Genomic DNA, 18,313 nt, shown 5'->3' with positions numbered 1-18,313 from the left:
CCCAGAGCAGGGGGGAGAGGGGTCCCTTGGCCTAGCCTGCGGGGATCAGGCGGAAAACGGATTTCTGAAATCCCCTGAGGGATCCTGGAGTGCAAGAGGGCGCTCTGCAAAGCTGCTGTCGTACAGGATTATGGAACGCAAACGCAAGTGTGCAGTAAACCAGACTCGGAGTTGACAGTGCCCCAGCAACAACATAACCCACGGCTGAAGGTGGAATCGCACGGCCCTGAGAGGAATCGGGCTCCCTCCTCTCTGGTTTCAGGGTGCATCACCCGAGAACCACCACTGCCAAGTCACTGCAGCTCAGCAGCTCCTGCATTGAGTGTCTGCCCCCTGGTGGTCACTGTGAGTTATAGCGACTGGTCGGACGGTTGGACACGTAGCATATTAGCCTTTTATATATATACATATCCAAGTGTCAAAAGTCATTTTCCTCTGTCCATTTTTACCACCATGAATATAACTGAGGAACAAAGGGCCCTAGAAGCAAAACTACTTGTCTCAACTTTGTGGTGAAGCTTCATAAAAAAGCTTCAATGAGGCCTACAGCAATGCAGTCTTTAACTTTCTAATATCAATGTAGCATGTCAGGTAGTCTCAGCCTGAAAAGATGCTCAGAGCAAAGATGTCAAAATAACAGGCTGACTGGGCCGGTGTGGCCCAGTAGTTGAGTGGCAGCCTATGAACTAGGCAGTCACGGCTTTATTCCTGTTCAGGGCACATGCCAGGGTTACTGGCTCAGTCCTCAATAGGGGACAGGCAGAAGGCAGCCAATCAATGATTCTCTCTCATCATTGATGTTTTTCTCTCTCTCTCCCTTCCTCTGTGAAATCAATAAAAATATTTTTTTTTAAAAAAAAAAAAGACTAATAAAATACATTCTGCTGTTATTACAGGCACTATTTATAAACATAAAGTCATCTTGCTTTATAAGCCAAATAGTTGTGTGAATTGTCTAGAAACTTTCAAACTGTCCCTTATACATACAAGAGCCACAGCATCTCAAACTGGTACAAATTATTTGTAAAGTGTAATACTGTAAATGTAATACTCCCTTGAAACAGCAACTCCATTTCTTGGAATTATTTTAAGAACATCATTAAATAACTGAAGACGTGCAAAATGTATGTACATGTTTATGTTTATCACAGCACCATTTCTAACCACTTAAATACTCATCATTAAGAGACCAGTTAGATTATGACATATCTCTACAATGGGAAATTATGAATTCATTAAGAATAGCGGCTCTAGCCAGTTTGGCTCAATGGATAGAACATCAGCCATGGGATTAAAGGGTCCCAGGTTCGATCCGGTCAAGGGCATATACCTCGGTTGCAGGCTTGATCACTGGCCTTGGTCGGGGCACATGAGGAAGGCAACCAATCAATGTGTCTGTCTCACATCGATGAGGCCTCTCTCCCTTCCACTCTCTCTAATAATCAATGGGAAAATATCCTTAGGTGAGGATTTAAAACAACAAAAATAATAGCAATATACATTTAGGTATTTACATATGGGAAGATGTTCATGACATCTTCTTGAGTGAAAAAAAAAAAACCACACAGAAGAGTTACCATGGTGAGATTTATTTGCATGTATACATGAGTATGTGCAGAGAAAGATGTGGGGGAGACTGTGAAGTCAGCGTAAAGCAGGAGCTTTAGTGTTCAACAGGTCAGGGTTTGAATTTCTGCTCTGCCACTTAGCTATAAAATTTTGAGAAAGTTACTTAAATCATAACCTCTTCTATAAAATGGGGCTAATAACAACACCTACATTAAAGAACCATTCTAAGGAATAAGTAAGCTAATAAATGTCAAATGCTTAGTTAGCACAAAATGTGTAATAAAACTCAGGAAATGCAAGCAATATTAATCTCTGGGAGTGCGCCTGCAAGAGATTTTTTGGCTTTCTCTGGCCCTGCTAGGAGGTGCCTGTATTTTGTTTCTTTTTTTTAAAATATATTTTATTGATTTTTTACAGAGAAGAAGGGAGAGAGATAGAGAGTTAGAAACATCGATGAGAGAGAAACATCGATCAGCTGCCTCCTGCACATCTCCCACTGGGGATGTGCCCGCAACCCAGGTACATGCCCTTGACCGGAATCGAACCTGGGACCCTTCAGTCCGCAGGCCGACGCTCTATCCACTGAGCCAAACCGGATTCGGCTGTATTTTGTTTCTTAATATCAAGTGGGGAGATGGCAATAAAGCTATTTTTTTCTTTGGGGATAATGTCTAGCAGCTTGATTTCAGCTTACGTGTCTTAGGCTACTTATCTGGAAAGAAACCTAGAAAGGTCACAGACAAGAAACATGAACAAATAAATGCCTGCCCTGAATTCAAATTGATGCCATGCATTCCGTTTTTTGATGACTGAAACAAGCAAACAAAGAAAGCATTTATCAAAGAGGAAAAAGAGGGAAAGAATTCCTTTTTTGTATCCAATTGTGAAACATTCATAGAATACATCCAAAAACATATATTCAAGCCTAGAGGACAATTCTCATTCACAATCAATGTGGGCCTGGGGTTTTGTTGTGTTCAATAGTCACAACTCACAGTATATCAACAGCTGAATGTGTATTCCTCTTCTAATCCTCAAAATCACCTAATGAGGAATAGCTATTAGCTCTATTTTAAAAATAAGCATGGGAGGCTAAGAGAAATTAATTTAGCCAGGGTAACACAGCAATTAAGTGGAACAGCCAAGACTCAAAAGCAGGTTTGTCTTATTTAAAACCCACATATAAACTTATTTTTAAAACACACACGTGCCCTGGCTGGTGTAGCTCAGTTGGTTGAGCATCATCTCATGCACCAAGAGGTTGCCAGTTCGATTACTGGTCAGGTCACATGGCCAGGTTGCAGGTTTGATCCCCAGATGGGGGCATACAGGAGGCAGCCTATTGATGTTCTGCTCTCACATCTGTTTCCCTCTCCCTTCCTCTTTCTCTAAAATCAGTAAAAACATTAAAACACACACACATGCATATATGCACTGTGCATCAATATATGCATAATTAAAACAATAAAAAACAATTCTAGCTGTATAACACACACATGTGCATATATGCACTGTGCATCAATATATGCATAATTAAAACAATAAAAAACAATTCTAGCTGTATAACACACACATATGCATATATGCACTGTGCATCAATATATGCATAATTAAAACAATAAAATCAATTCTAGCTGTATGTGTGAGTATACAGTGAACAAGTAAGTAAATCTTCCCCCTCCCCTGGGAGAAAGTCAATGCATAAGCATTAATGTATCTGTATTGCTCCTTCACTTTTGTTTTTAACTCAAGTGGAAGTACTAGTATACTATGTACCATTCTCTTTTTCCATTGATTTTTTTGTTTATTTTAGAGAGAGAGTGGGAAGGGGAGAGACAAGAGAGAAATATCTTGCCTCCTGCATGTGTCTCAACCAGCACCGGGATCAAGCCTGCAACAAGGTATGTGCCCTTCACTGGAATTGAACCCAGGACCCTTCAATCTGAGGGTCGATGCTCTATCCACTGAGAAAACCTGCCGGGGCTGCACCATTCTCCATCTCACTCGATAGATCTTGGAGACAGCCCACTCCCCTTTAAAATAGTTGCCTAGATGCCATAGCATGATTGTCTTATAATGTATTTGATCAGTCCCCTGTTAAGTGACCTTCTGATGGTTTCTAGTTTTTTACTTCTGCAAACAATGCTGCAGTGAATATTTTAAACATGTACCTTTAGCTACCGGTGGGAGTAATTCGTAGGACATTTAAATACTTATATGTTCCTTTTTGACAGAGGGCACCATCTTACCTTTCCCCCAGGCTGTACCATTTATCCTTTCACCAACAGTGCACACCACTGTCCACACAACCCTGACACACAGAGCTCATGCTCTGACCACCATGAAGCTATGAAGCTGGAAAAGCCTTCCTGCCAGGAACTTCTCATTCCATGTACTAATCCAGAAAAGAAATGAAGCTGTTTCTCTGCTAAAAATATCCACACTGACCCTAGCTGGTTTGGCTCAGTGGATGGAGCGATGGCCTGCGGACTAGAAAGTCCCCAGTTAGATTCCGGTCAAGGTCAAGGGCACAAAACCTCGGCTGTAGGGTCGATCCCTGACCCTGGTCAGGGCAGGTGTGGGAGGCAACCAATCGATGTGTCTCTCTCACATCAGTGTTTCTCTCTCTCTGTCTCTCCCTCTTTCTTCCACTGTCTCTAAAAATCAATGGAAAAATATCCCCAGGTGAGGATTTTAAAAAACAATTATTATCATTATTGATGTTTCTATCTCTCCCTCTTCCTTCCTCTCTCTAAAATCAATAAAAACATATTAATACTCTGATGAATAGCTTAATTAATCAAATACAACATCTGACCCTAGATTGGGACCCACTTTGGATCTTGGTTCAAACTAACCAACTGTTAAAAAATGTATGAGACAATCAAGGAAATTTGAACACTGGATCTTAGATGGTGTTAAGGAATTGTTGTTACCTTTTAAGGTGTGAAGTTGTATTTTTTAAAAATTATTCTTACTTGCCCAAACTGGTTTGACTCAGTGGATAGAGCGTTGGCATGCGGACTGAAGGGTCCCAGGTTCAATTCCGGTCAAGGGCATGGACCTTGGTTGCGGGCATACATACCCAGTAGGGAGAGTGCAGGAGGCAGCTGATCGATGTTTCTACCTCTCTATCCCTCTCCCTTCCTCTCTGTAGAAAATCAATAAAATGTATTTAATATATATGTTCTTACTTTGAGATCCAGACAAAAGAGTTTTCAGATAAAGTTATATGCTGTCTGGGATCAACATAATCAGGGATAGGGTGGGGTTGTTGGGAGGTTATAGATGAAACAAAATTACTACATGTTGATAACTGCTGTAGCAGGGTAATGGGTCCATGGTTCATTCTACTTTTATGTATGCTTCAGATTTTCCATAATAAAAAGTTGCCCTGGCCAATGGTTTATCTTTTTTCTGTTAACTTTTGAAATTTTTAATTGTAGTGAAAAACCCACATAATATAAAATGTACCCTCTTAATCATTTTTAACTATACAATTCAGTATTGTTAACTATATCAACATTGTTGTATAATAGAGATCTAGAATTTTTTTAAAATAATATTTTAATGACTATGATAATATGCTTTTTTTTTTTTAATCCTCACCCGAGGATATTTTTCCATTGATTTTAAGAGAGAGAGGAGGATAGGGAGGAGGGGGGAGGGAGAGAGAGAGACAGAGACAGAGAGAGATATCGAAATGAGAGAGACATATCAATTATTGCCTCCCTATACATGCTCCAACCAGGGCTGGGGATCAAACCTGCAATCAAGGTACGACATGCCTTTGACTGGAAACAAAACCCACGACCCTTTGGTCTGAGGGGTGATGCTCTAAGCACTGAGCAACTGGCTACGGCAATACCTAGAGCTTTTTAATCTTGCCAAAATGAAACTCTATACCTATCAAATAAATCCCTTTTCCCCTCATTAGGCTCCGGAAACCATCATTCTATTTCAAGTTTCATTCATGTTATAGCATGTGACAAGATCTCCTTTTTTAGGAATAAATAATATCCCACTGTATGTAAATACCATTTTCTTTTTCTTTTTTTTTAAATTGATTTTTTATAGAGAAGAAGGGAGAGGGATAGAGAGTTAGAAACATCGATGAGAGAGAAACATTGATCAGCTGCCTCCTGCACACTCCCTACTGGGGATGTGCCCGCAACCAAGGTACATGCCCTTGACCGGAATCGAACCTGGGACCCTTCAGTCCGCAGGCTGACGCTCTAGCCACTGAGCCAAACCGGTTAGGGCAGTACCATTTTCTTTATCCATTCATCTGCCCATAAACGTTTGGGCTGCTTCCATCTCTTGGCTACTGTAAATTAGGCTATAGTGAACATGGGTGTGTGTCATGACTTTTCATTTTAAAATATATTTTTATTGCCCTAACCAGTTTCGCTCAGCAGCTAGAGCGTCAGCCTGCGGACTGAAGGGTCCCAGGTTCAATTCCGGTCAAGGGCATGTACCTTGGTTGAGGGCACATCCCCAGTAGGGAGTGTGCAGGAGACACCTGATCGATGTTTCTCTCTCATCGATGTTTCTAACTCTCTATCCTTCTCCCTTCCTCTCTGTAAAAAATCATTAAAATATATATTTTAAAAAATTATATATATATATATATATATATATACACTGACTTCAGAGAGGAAGGGAGAGGGAGAGGTAGAAACAAAGGATAAAAGAGGATCATTGATTGGCTGCTTCCTGCACGCCCCTAATTGGGAATCGAGCCCAAAACCCAGGCATGTGCTCTGACCCGGAATGGAACCATGATCTCCTGGTTTATAGGTCGACGCTCAACCACTGAGCCACACCAGTCAGGCAAATGACTTTTCATTTCAATCAGACTGCTACTCACCTCGGTAGAGAGCCACAGCAAAATCTATATTTAAAAGAGGGTAGCCGAAACCGGTTTGGCTCAGTGGATAGAGCGTCGGCCTGCGGACTGAAGGGTCCCAGGTTCGATTCCGGTCAAGGGCATGTACCTGGGTTGCGGGCACATCCCCAGTAGGAGATGTGCAGGAGGCAGCTGATCGATGATTCTCTCTCATCGATGTTTCTAGCTCTCTATCTCTCTCCCTTCCTCTCTGTAAAAAATCAATAAAATATATTTAAAAATAAATAAATAAATAAATAAATAAATAAATAAATAAATAAATGAGGGAGGTGGCCCGGAATAACAACAAAAGATTCAGACACCCCTGGGAATGAAGCCCAGGCCTGCCATTCCTAGTTTTGGGGCTCCATGCAAGTCCACCCTCTGAGCCCGTCTCCTCTTCTGTGAAGTGGGAGTACCAATACCCTGCACCTTGGAGCAGAGTGAGGATCAGAGGGAGACAAGCATTACACTGCCTGGCCCACAGGAGGTGCTTCTGTCCTGACTCAATTTACAGGAGGAGAAAACCTCAGCCTTGGAGAGGGAAGTAACATGGCACACTGAGTTAATAAGTGGCAAAGTAAGCAGAAACCAGGTCTAACTGGCTCCAAAGTTCATGGCTTTTTCTACACCAGCATGTCCTAAATGTCGGTCAGCGGATTGTCTCTTCACAATTTTGCCATATCCAGGCACCACCTGTACTATTATTTACTTGAGGATTTCTTGAAAGCTACTTTCTTTTAATACAAATTTATTTTTAAACAGTTACTTTATATCCCTACCATGAATGGAAAATCAGTGTCACAGTGCAAGTAGAAGGAAACTGTAAAAATAAATATAAGGACACACAACAAAGTCACTAAATTCTAGCTAGACACTGTAGTTTCCCTAAGGTTGAGACCTGATCTCTCTTGGTTAAAAAGCCAGCTTTAGCAAGTGTTAAAAAATAGACTAGAACTAAACAAATATTCTCTCTGCCATAGTCAAAAGAACCAAATAATTTAAAAGGCAATAACTCTTGCCCAGCCATGTGGCTCAGTGGTTGAGTGTTGACCTATGAACCAGGAGGTCACGGTTTGATTTCTGGTCAGGGCACATGTCCAGGTGGTGGGCTGGATCCCCAGTGTGGGGCATGCAGGAGGCAGCCGATCAGTGATTCTCTCTCATCATTGATGTTTCTATCTCTCTCACCCTCTCCCAGAAATAAATAAAAAAAATTTTTTTTTAAATGTCACTTAGGGAGAGAACCAAGATGGCGGCGTAGGTAAACACCGGAGAATGCTGCCTCGCACAACCACTTCAACAATACAACTAAAAGACAGAACGGACATCACCCAGAACCACAGGAAAGCTGGCTGAGGGGAAATTCTTCAACTAGGAGGAAAGAGGACAGCATACCGAGATTCAGAGGAGGCGCAGTGCGGAAAATACACAGGTGCGGAGGTGCGCACGGCGCGGGCTGGTGGCTGAGGGCACGGTTGTCGTTTTCAATCGGGAGGGAGGCTCAGGCCCTGAGCTCCAGTTCTGGGCGAGTCTCTAGGGACCCAGACTCAAACAGGAGAAGCGGGGCTGTCTGGCATCGGTTGGAACGCGAGGGCAGCTTTCTCTCCGAGGTTTGCAGCGGTTGCTGGGACTCTGAGAGGCAGAGCCTCTGGGGACCAGACTGAGAGCAGCCATAACTGCTCCCTCCGCCCGCCCTGTTGATCCCCTGGGACCCGCCCCGCCCAAGCCCTGCACAGAGCCATTTGCTGGATAGCCTCAGGCAAAGGCTAGATTAGCACCTCCCCAGAGGACAGAAGTTTTCCCACTGCAGACACAGCTGACTCTCACAGCCAGTTGGCCTGGAAGTCAAATCCCCCCAGTATTAACTACAACAATCAAGGCTTAACTACAACAAGACTGCGCACAAAGACCACTAGGGGGTGCACCAAGAAAGCATAAAAAAAATGCGGAGACAAAGAAATAGGACAAAATTGTCACTGGAAGATATAGAGTTCAGAACCACACTTTTAAGGCCTCTCAAGAACTGTCTAGAAGCCGCCGATAAACTTAATGAGATCTACAAGAAATCTAATGAGACCCTCGATGTTATGATAAAGAACCAACTAGAAATTAAGCATACACTGACTGAGATAAAGAATACTATACAGACTCCCAACAGCAGACCAGAGGGTCGCAAAAATCAAGTCAAAGATTTGAAATGCGAAGAAGCAAAAAACACCCAACCGGAAAAGCAAAATGAAAAAGAATCCAAAAATACGAAGACAGTGTAAGAAGCCTCTAGGACAACTTCAAGCGTACCAACATCAGAATTATAGGGGTGCCAGAAGATGAGAGAGAGCAAGATATTGAAAACCTATTTGAAGAAATAATGACAGAAAACTTCCCCTACCTGGTGAAAGAAATAGACTTACAACTCCAGGAAGCACAGAGAACCGCAAACAAAAGGATTCCAAAGAGGACCACACCAAGACACATCATAATTAAAATGCCAAGAGCAAAAGACAAAGAGAGAATCTTAAAAGCAGCAAGAGAAAGAAACTCAGTTACCTACAAGGGAATACCCATACGACTGTCAGCTGATTTCTCAACAGAAACTTTGCAGGCCTGAAGGGAGTGGCAAGAAATATTCAAAGTGATGAATGCCAAGAACCTACAACCAAGATTACTTTATCCAGCAAAGCTATCATTCAGAATTGAAGGTCAGAAAAAGAGCTTCACAGGTAAGGAAAAGCTAAAGGAGTTCATCACCACTAAACCAGTATTATATGAAATGCTGAAAGGTATCCTTTAAGAAGAGGAAGAAGAAGAAAAAGGTAAAGATACAAATTATGAACAACAAATACGTATCTATCGACAAGTGAATCTAAGAATCAAGTGAATAAATAATCTGATGAACAGAATGAACTGGTGATTATAATAGAATCAGGGACAAAGAAAAGTAATGGACTGACTATTCTTGGGGGGGAAAGGGGTGTGGGAGATGCGGGAAGAGACTGGACAAAAATCGTGCACCTATGGATGAGGACAGTGGGTGGGGAGTGAGGGCGGAGAGTGGGGTGAGAACTGGAAGGAGGGGAGTTGTGGGGGGAAAAAAGAGGAACAAATGTAATAATATGAACAATAAAGATTTAATTTAAAAAAATGTCACTTAGGTCACTTATGGCTATTTGCACTTTATTAATATCTCATGTGGCAATGTAGGCTCAGCCTTCAAGGGTACGTACCTTGGTTGCAGGCTCTATCCCTGGCCGCAGGTCCGAGCATGTGCAGGAGGCAACCAATTAATGTGTCTCTCTCACATTGATGTTTCTCTCTCTCTGTCTCACCCCCTCCTTTCCAGTCTCTCTAAAAATTAATGGAAAAAAATATCCCTGGGTGAGGATTAACAACAACAAATACAATAATAATTTTTTTTTAATGCTGGCAATTGAAGAAGGAAAGAAAAACACCTTCTATTTCTTAGGCTAGAATCTGACTCATTATTGCAGATCTTGCAAAACCAGTAAGCATTTCTAAGAACTATCTTCTTGTGGTTATCTTAAGTAACTTGAGCTGATACTTTATCTTACTGGGATGGAATCTTTTACGATTTACTAGCTAGGTGTTTTTGCTTAGGTTCCTGAAATGTGCTATAAAGTAATGATTACTGCAATCCACTAAGCTGCTGCAGCCTGCGCTCTGAGCATTCAGTTTCTGTTTATGTCACCCACAAAAGCCCCAATGCAAGTCCTTCCTGAAACCACTGCTGAAGGTGATATGAAAGATCCCAGAATAGGTTACAGATTGTCAAATCTCAACTCCCAATAATCTATTACAATTTCTGTTTCACTTGGACTCACTTCCATTTACACACTATGTTCAAATATGACAAAATGCAAATGCTGCAAATATCTTGCCAAAAAGTTTAAAAATAAAACCACACCTACCACAAGGATCACTGGTGCTCTATAATGCAAACTATCCTATCTAATAAAAGAGAAACATGGTAATTGGCGTACAACCGCTACCCTTCCCATTGGCTAATCAGCGAGATATGCAAATTAACTGCCAGCCAAGATGGCGGCCGGCAGCCAGGCAGCTTGAAACTAACATGAGGCTTGCTTGCTTCAGTGACGGAGGACTCCAACGTTCCCCACCTGCCTTGCCGGCCTCTGAGCCTGCAGTTTAAGAAACACTGTAACAAATATAGAAGCTAAACAAAACCCCAGAAACCAGCTTTCAGCGAGCTGGGATCTCAGAGCTGGAGTTATACATTGTTTCGATTATAAAACCTAAACAAACCAGATACCTTCTTTCAGCAGCAGAGGCCTCAGAGCTGGAGCCAGAGCTAAAGCTGGCCCAGAATAAAAAAGAAAAAGAAAAAAAGGAGCAGTTGGGAGCTTCAGTCCCAGCCTGAAAACAGCCCTCAGCCCCTCACCCAGACTGGACAGGCACCCCAGTGGGGACCCCCACCCTGAAGGGTGTGTGACCAGCTGCAAACAGCCATCATCCCCTCATCCAGGCTGGCCAGGCACCCCAGTGGGAACCCCCACCCTGAAGGGTGTATGACCAGCTGCAAACAGCCATCATCCCCTCATCCAGGCTGGCCAGGCACCCCAGTGGGGACCTCCACCCTGATCCAGGACACCCTTCAGGGCAAACCAGCCAGCCCCCACCCATGCACCAGGCCTCTATTCTATATAGTAAAAGGGTAATATTCTTCCCAAGCACCGGGATCAGCAGAGCCGCAAGGCCTCCAGGCACAGGGATCGCATGACAGGGGGCAGCGCCCAAACCCCCTGATCGCCCTGCGGCTCTGTATGTGACAGGGGGCGGGGCCACAACCTCCCTATCGGCCCTGCTCTGTTCCTGACAGGGGAAGGCGCCCCAACCCCCTGATCGGCCCTGCTCTGTGCCTGATAGGGGGGAGCTCCCCAACCCCCTGATCGCCCTGTGGCTCTGTGTGTGACAGGGTGCGGCGCCCCAAACCCCCACCCCACGGGCCCTGCTCTGTGTGAGACGGGGTGCGGCACCCCAACCCCCCACCCCCCACGGGCCCTGCTCTGTGTGTGACAGGGTAGAGCCATAACCTCCCCATTGGCCCTGCCCTGAGTGTGAGAGTGGCGGCGCCCCAAGCCCCTGATCGGCCCTGCTCTGTGGGTGATAGAGAGCGGTGCCCCAACCCCCTGATCTGCCCTGCTCTATCAGCCCTACTCTGTGAGTGACAGGAGGGAGCTCCCCAACCCCCTGATCGACCCTGCTCTGTGCGTGACGGGGGGGTGGGGGGAGCTCCCCAATCCCCTGATCAACCCTGCTCTGTGCGTGACAGGGGGGGACTCCCCAACCCCCTGATTGACCCTGCTCTGTGTGTGACAGGGGGGAGCTCCCCAACCCCCTGATCAGCCCTGCTCTGTGCATGACAGGGGGCAGTGCCCCAACCCCCTGATTGGCCCTGCTCTGTGCGTGACAGGGGGTGGCGCCGCAACCTCCCCATCGACCCTGCCTTGAGTGTGACAGGGGGCGGTGCCCCAACCCCCCAATCGGCCCTACCTTGAGAGTGACTGAGGGTGGCATCGCAACCTCCCAATCTGCCCTGCTCTGTGCATGACAGGGGGCGGCGCCCCAACTCCCCAATCGGCCCTGCTCTGAGCCCGACCAGCGGCTGCACCTAGGGATTAGGCCTGCCCTCTGCCACCCGGGAGCAGGCCTAAGCCAGCAGGTCGTTATCTCCCGAGGGGTCCCAGACTGCGAGAGGGCACAGGCCGGGCTGAGGGACCCCCCACACCCCCCCGAGTGCACAAATTTTTGTGCACTGGGCCTCTAGTCATTTAAATAAATCAGCACGCTAAAGACAGATCTGCCTGTGTGCGAGTTCAATGTCTGCAATCAGTGTGACAAAGTGAGGAGACACAATGTGTTACCATGATTAACGAAGCCTTAAACTCCAACCTCCCAAGCTTCAGTGCAGATGTGTGATGCTGATAAGATTACCTCGGACTGTCAAGAAATAGGCTCTAAAATCCTCACCCCTGCGGTACTGGAGAAAGCCCAGCATGCAGCCACCAACGAAGAAGACAGTATCACCCCTTTCAAAGCTCAGTCTTCAGGAAGGGCTGGAAGACATTGGAAGGCTAGCTCATGTCCTCATTTTACATATATAGAGACCAGGGCCAGAGAGGTTGAGTTACTTGCCCCAGGTCACACAGCCAGTGGCAGAATTGCTATTAGAATTCATGCTTCCACCCAGATCCCACTGCCTTTTCATACCAAAATTTCCTGGATGGCATAGGCCTTGAACAAGAAATTCTAAGACTGCCCTGACCAGTTTGGCTCAGTGGCTAGAGCGTCGGCCTATGGACTGAAGAGTCTCAGGTTCGATCCAGTCAAGGGCATGTACCTGGGTTGCGGGCACATTCCCAGTAGGGGGTGTGCAGGAGGCAGCTGATGGATGTTTCTCTCTCATGGATGTTTCTAACTCTCTATCCCTCTTCTTCTCTGTAAACAATCAATAAAATATATTTTAAAAAAAAGAAAAGAAAAGAAATTCTAAGACTTGGGAGATAAGGAGATGTTGAAAGGGAAATAAGGAACCCACAAGGCAGAGAGGGAAAAGCAAGGCACTATAAAATTGAATCATTTGCAATTAGTCAGAGGGTGGTATAGGACTTTAGCCACCCTCTTCTCACCCAATGTAGATATTATCGCTAGAATAAAAAAAGAGTTTAGTGCTGAATGACTCAGAAGAAAAGCCCACAGCTCCTACCTGCTTCAGCTGTTTCTGCCCTGAGTGAGGCCGCTAAACTAAGAAGTGTGACAGGTAGTCCATCTTACATACTGGGTATCTGTCTGTTACCTATCAGTCAAGTAACTGACACCTATAGTTATATTAAAATAACTCAAGGGTTTTCCCCCTGATTTTTTCATTCTTTGAAGCCACTTTTTCATCAGCATTTAAAGTTCATTACCCAGGTACAGAAGAGAAAGGTCTTTAACAAAACATCAGGAATATACTGCCCACCTGAAAAACAGATGAACAAGTGAGTGGCAGAAAGAGCAATGGACTTGGGGTCAGCAGGTCTGGGGAAGTTATTTGACTTTTTTGTGCCTCAACTTTCCTCTTCTGGAAAGTGGGAATCACAATAGTAACCAAAGAGTTGCTGGGAGGACTAAGTGAGACAACATATGAAAAGTCCTTAGAACAGCGCTTGGCTCAATAAACATTAGCTATTCCTATTTCCTTTATTATCATTATCACTGAGTTTGCTACTTATTACCAATTGAGTGCATATCAAGCTTTAATATGCACAGGAAACACTCGGATTGGAGGAGTCGGGTCTTGGTAAAATGCAGACTGATCTATTAATCTAGGCTTAGAGTCTGCATTTCAAATAAGTTCTCAGGGGCCCGGTTGGTATGGCTCAGTTGATTGAGCATCGTCCCATGCACCAAGAAGTCACCAGTTCAATTCCCAGTCAGAGCTTGATCCTGAATAGGGGGCATGTAGAAGGCAGCTGAATGATGTTTCTATATCTCTCTCCCTCTCCCATCCTCTCTTTCTAAAGTCAATTTAAAAAAAATATCATAATAATAAAAGGCTAATATGCAAATAGTCATCACGCATAACAACCGATCAGCAGGGACCTGAGGCTGCATGGCACCTGGCAGGGCCGGGGGACCTCAGGCCTCGTCCCCCACTCATGAGGCTTGACAGGGGACCTGAGGCTGCAACCCCAGGGGGACCTGAGGCTGCAACCCCACCTGGCGGGGCTTGACAGGGGTGGGGCCGGCCAGGTCTGAGTCTCGCCCAATGGGGGTGGGGCCGGCCAGGTCTGGGTCTCTTGCAATTTCGAAGCGCATGCAGGTGGGCGGGGACTTGACTCTGGGTCCTGCGGCGCGCCCCAGACTCTGACAGGAGGGAGATTTTCATATACATTTTACTAATTTTCTTTCATCTCTGACACTTCTAGTATAGAGAAAGGGCAAATAGCAATATTAAAATATTTCCTCTAATTAATTCCCTTTTAATGTGCACAAATTTCGTGCACTGGGCCACTAGTCCTATATAATAAAAGCCTAATATGCTAAGTGTCCGACCCTTGGACCAGTCACTATGACGTGCACTTACCACCAGGGAGTAGACGCTCCGACAGGTAAGTTAGCTTGCTGCTGGGGTTCGGCCAATAGGGGCTGGGTGAGACTGGCCAGACATGCCCTGGAGCCCTCATGTGGTTCCTCCAGCCCCGATCGTGCACCAGTGGGACCCCTGGACTGCGCCCTCTCACAATCCAGAACCTCTCAGGGGATGTTGGAGAGCCAGTTTTGGCCCAATCCCCACATGCCAGGACCCATGCATCGGGCCTCTAGTTTTTAAAATAAAAGCTCTCTCAGGACATTAGTGCAGAACACACCTTCACCAGCAAGGATCTACCTAATCCAACACCCAGTAGGTATTTAATACTATTGATAAAAATGTATACTCTCTCAGCATCTCAATGCTTCATCTGTTAACTGAGGATAATACATATTCCACATGATCTCAACTGACTGAACATTAGTAAATGAAAATGCAGACGAAAGAGCATTCTAAACTGCAAACAAAAGTATACAAGTGGAGGTGGTAGAATTATTAGTCTTAAAATTCACAATGTTGAATTTCCAACACTGTGACCCCTAAATTTACACATGCAAGTATTACCATTTATGAAAAGAAAGCCTGAATTCCCTTGCTCCATTCAAAAATCCTCTAGGAATTCTGGCAGAACACAAGAGCTTTTCAAGGTATTCTCAAATCAAGAGCTCTGCAACTTTAGAAATGTCATTCGATGCCAAGGAAAGAACCACGCTGGCAGGGGCAGTGAGCTTCCCTTGTGATTCCATTCGCTCTCCCAGACCTGGCCAGCCTCCTTCCAGCCTTCATCAGCCAAGATCTCGAGTCAGCACAGCAATGCCAACAGCACGAGACAGATGGCAAAGCCCACACCTGCCACTCCACAAGCTGGCAAAGAGCCAGACTTCAAGAAATGAAGGGCTTCTGGATGTCCAAGGTGGAGCCTTCAGCGAAGCACCTGGCTGTTCTCCTGCAATGAAATCTGTGATTTCCACCCCACAGTCTAAAAGATATGATGTTTATACTTTATGCCTCTCCTCCAAGAGGTTCAGAGTGAATCATAGCTAATTCTTCCTCACAGGGCACCTTACCAAAAAGTGCTTTCATCATTGTAGAGGCAGATGGCACTACCAACACCTACCTAATTGCTCAGGCCGAAAACCCAGGAGTCATCCTTGATTTCTTTAGCTCATCCCCCAACCATCCTCCTGCTAGTTCTACCTCCAAAACACAACCACTTACACCATCTCCACTGCCCTGGAAGGCCACTGTCATTTCTCACCTTGCTTCCTACCTAATCATTTATAAGTTAAGCTCTGAGGTCCTTGAAGAATAGGAAGATGTGGCTGATCTCCACATCCGCCACTCTGCTTGGCATAAAGGGATTAAGTAAACATTCACTGAACTGGAAGTCAAGCTACCTACCAATCCATGGTGGCATCCTCTCAACAACTCTCGTCTTCCTTTGCCACCCAATCTGGCATGGGACTGCAGGTTCCTGGGATGACCCTGTCATAATGCTGATATTTTTGCATAATATTGTGACAGCTCTTTTATTCACCCATAAATTAGAATATACAGGAGCTATGTTAAGCCCACAGAACAATAGCTAACATTTACCAAAATTTCCAGGCATTTTACCTGTATTAGGCTCAAATATATCCTCACAATAGCCCAATATGGTGGATACTATTATTACCATTTTACAGATGAGGAAACTGCAGCACAAAGAGGTGAAGTAAACTGCAGAGTGCACACAGCCTGGAAGCGGCAGTGCCAAGAATCAAACGCAGGCAGCCTGATACCATGCTTTTAAGCCGCAAGCATGCAATCAGAATTGCACAACAGCTCTGAAAGGGCCTTCCGATATCATCTAGCCTGCTCCTCTCATTGAAGAGGAGGGGACTGAGGGACAGAGAAGCCCCCTTCTAAACATTCCAGCTCATTTTGAGGCTCACACTTTGGAGAGTACCTATTTAAATGAAGCTTTATGTAAGATCTGATTTCTTTGCCACTGGCAGACAAGCCTCGAGCCACAGCAGTTAGAGTAATAAAAGAATACCCTTGTGGCTTGGTAACAGCTACCATTGAGAAATCAGAGACATCAGGGTATGGGGGAGAAAATAGAGGATTTACCTGGGTGTCCTGTTCCATCACTCAATAGGTATAAGATGCTTAGGCAAGTCATTCACTTTTCTGAGCCTCAGTTTCCTCATTGAAATGGAGATAAAATCACCACCTACCTGGAAAAGTCTATGTGAAGAGTAAATGAGATAGTGTACCTGAAAATGCTTAACCATATACTTGTACATAGATATTACATGTTAAGCACTTCCCAAAAGGCATAAGATACCTTTTTCTTCTGGAAGGGTGAACAAGACCCAAGCAGAAAGTAAGGCCACATAACCTTGGCCATCTACAGGGACCTGACTCGGACTTCCCTTGCCAGGGCTACCTGCAAAGTCCACACCACCTCCCTTGCTCCGAACAGAATGGAGAAGTAAAACTGGGGATAGGAATACCCATATGAGCTGGCACTCTACAAACCTAAATCCTACCTGTCTCCAAGTCCTTTCCTGGCAGCCTTGCCCAAACCATCTCACATGCCTCATAACAGGGTGTTGAGCACTGACCATGTGCCAGGATGCTGGAGGGACTCTGGATTCCCACTGTGGCTCATTAACCCGTTTTACAGACAAAGAAAAAGTCAAGGCTACACAATGACTACGTGGAGAGTCAGTCTCAAACTCAGACACTCAGACTTCAAACTGGATTCTTGGCCCTCGGGCTAGGGCGCCCTAAGAATGCTCCCTCTCCTCGTTTAGGGCACTTTCAACACGCGCGCCTCATCACCTCAGCCGCTCTGAGCAGCAAGCGTTAGGACCGCCTGGGCCAAACAGGTCAACCGAGGCCAGAGAGGGGAAGGGGACTCGCCCAAGGTCACACCGTGCGCGGGAGCGGCGCCGAGCGCGGACCCCAGGAGTTCGCTTCGCGCCTCCCTCCGGAGCCGGGTCCCGATCACAGCCAAACACCTGAGCGGACCCCAACAGCTGGCTGCAGGGTCTGGGGGTCTGGCCGCACCTCCACCCACGGATGGAGGGGCGAGGCCACCCAACGGCCGGAGGATGCCCGGGAGGCAGCGCAGAGGATGCTCCCGCGGGCAGTGCCGAGCCAGCGGCGGCGCCAGCGCGGCCTCCGCGAAGGTCCGGGCGGCGGCGGGACCGCCCAGCCCCGCGGCTCCGGGCTCCTCCCCGGCTCACCTGCGGCGGCAGCCGGGAGCGGGCGGCAGCGGCGGCGGCGGCGGAGGAGGCGGCGAATCCCGGGCTCAGCCATTCCCCACTGCCCCGGATGGGGAGAGACGGCGGCCGCTCACTTCCTTGGCAACCCGGCTCCGCGACCTACTTCCTTAGCAACCAGTGTCAATTTCAATAACTTTATTGGGATTCGGACGGCGGACAGGGAGAGCCTGCAGGGCCGGGCCGGGCGGGGCGGGGCGGGGCGGGGCTGGGGATTGGCGCCTAGTAGGTGCCCAATACGCTTGGTCTTTCACCCAACTGAGGAGTGTGAGCAGAGAGCAATGGGACCTGACTCCACCTGCTGGTATCTGGTGCCTCAGTTTCCCCATCTTAAAAATGGAACGCGTTGCCTTGGTCCCTCCACGCGCCTTCAGCCACCGGTTGACCTTTCCTAAAGAGCGTTCACTTCAGTTACCTGACTTGCATCTCAAACTGCTACTGAGGTCCCATTTAGGGTCCACCTGGTCAGTC

General features: G+C 46.1%; 1 protein-coding gene across 1 annotated transcript in view; it reads right to left on the bottom strand.

Annotated features, from left to right (window-relative positions):
* The window catches only part of KIF3B (kinesin family member 3B), a 47,087-nt gene extending 29,153 nt beyond the window's left edge, over positions 1 to 17,934 (bottom strand). Inside the window, exon 1 of the mRNA XM_081097573.1 lies at positions 17,807 to 17,934. The gene's annotated coding sequence lies outside the window, so the exon portion shown is untranslated. The remainder of the gene's footprint in view (positions 1 to 17,806) is intronic.
* Positions 17,935 to 18,313: the final 379 nt, after the last annotated feature.

This window comes from Myotis nattereri, assembly GCF_964212035.1.
Source record: "Myotis nattereri genome assembly, chromosome: 8".
Taxonomy (NCBI): Eukaryota; Metazoa; Chordata; class Mammalia; order Chiroptera; family Vespertilionidae; genus Myotis; species Myotis nattereri.
Note: the sequence above shows the minus strand (reverse complement) of the source record. Positions and strands in the feature narration are given on the sequence as shown.